Source organism: Dromiciops gliroides, chromosome 1, assembly GCF_019393635.1.
Source record: "Dromiciops gliroides isolate mDroGli1 chromosome 1, mDroGli1.pri, whole genome shotgun sequence".
NCBI classification, from domain to species: domain Eukaryota; kingdom Metazoa; phylum Chordata; class Mammalia; order Microbiotheria; family Microbiotheriidae; genus Dromiciops; species Dromiciops gliroides.
Window position 1 is genome coordinate 692,450,478 of NC_057861.1, and position 1,656 is coordinate 692,452,133.

At 40.1% G+C, this 1,656-nt stretch overlaps 1 pseudogene; it reads left to right on the plus strand.

Annotated features, from left to right (window-relative positions):
- The first annotated feature begins 928 nt into the window (after positions 1–928).
- LOC122753705 lies at positions 929–1,384 on the plus strand (annotated as a pseudogene).
- Positions 1,385–1,656: the final 272 nt, after the last annotated feature.

Genomic DNA, 1,656 nt, shown 5'->3' on the forward strand with positions numbered 1-1,656 from the left:
CAAAAGATGTCCTTTCAACATGGTTGAATTATAGACTTTTGGATAAAGACTATTGAGTAGGCCTTTGTTGGTGTTAGCAGAGAATAAAGTTTGACCTGTCACCACCTTTCCCAGCTACATATGGCTTCTTGTTCTTATTTTAAGTAATTCAGCTCCTGTAAACATCTCTTATGTTAGATTAGACAGATCTATCAACAACTAATATTAGTCATCCTTTATAAAGAAATGGTTATAAGTACAGACCATGAAATGAAATACAGCTGGAGAGACAGTTTAAAAACCCTTTTAAAGGTTGTATTTACCATTTGGATTCCTTACTGTTTGACAGGAGAAATTCTATAATTATGCTAATCAGGTCACTGGCATTTTGAGAGGCACCAACCACTAGTCTGACAGTAGAAATTGCCTAATACGTGTTTATTTCTTTCAATTAATCCCTTTTCCCAATATTTATAAGTCATCTGGATTCCAGATGGGTTGGAAATGAACCCATTATGTTAACTCCTTTCCAAAGCTTCTATTTCCTTCTTCAGTTTCAATCGTGAAATGGGCTTCAATAAGCCTAGGTGAGTCAAAATACAATCAGGTCCCGATTAGTAGGAATAATGAATCCTCTCAAGAAATTGCATTATTTGAATTCTTTCCTCATATTTCCATTGGGCTAGAAACAAGTCCCATATTTTATATAGCTATAACTTCTAATGGTGTGAATTTGAATACTGGCAACAACTTCAGGGGATTCATTATACTCCCTAAAGAGAAAGTGCCTCTATATTGTACAGAAGATAATAAAGGCTAAAGGAGATATTGAAGAATTAGAAAACATATTCCACACCCCCATGAACATGTAGATAAAGATGAGGACTGCACAAAAAGGTGACTATAAGCAACAGGTATGACTAGTCAGAAACAGAGCTGCACGGCCAAGATGTGTGACTTCACGGAGGATCGGACTGCTGAGTTCAAAGAGGCCTTCCAGCTGTTTGACTGCACAGGGGATAGAAAGATCTTATACAGCTAGTGTGGGGATGTGATGTGGGCCTTGGGCCAGAATTCCACCAATGCTGAGGTGCTCAAGGCCTTAGGGAATTCCAAGAGTGATGAGATGAATGTGAAGGTGTTGGACTTTGAACACTTTCTGCCAATGCTGCAGACCTTAGCAAAGAATAAGGACAAGGGCACATATGAAGACTATGTAGAGGGGCTTTGGGTGTTTGATAAGGAAGGGAATGGCACAGTCATGGGCACTGAAATACGGCACATCCTTATCACTCTGGGCGAGAAGATGACAGAGGAAGAAATGGAAGTGCTGGTGGCAGGGCATGAGGACAGCAACTGTCGTATCAACTATGAAGAGCTAGTCCAGATGGTGCTGAATGGCTGAGAACAGAAGTCCCCTTTCCACAAAGAATCCCCTAACTTTCTCAGTGTGAAAATGATCCTCTCACCCCTGAAGCAACTAACTTTATTGTCAGGGTTACCAACATCCTTCCTTCCAACCCCCACCACATGTCCTCTTTGGCCTACCTGCTCTCTCCCTTCACCAAATTAAACTTGCTAAGTGCTCCAAATAAACAAAAAAAAAACAAAAAACAAAAAAACCTAGGTATGACTAGTTACAACAAACGCAAGTACACCACACCTTCACTATTGCTA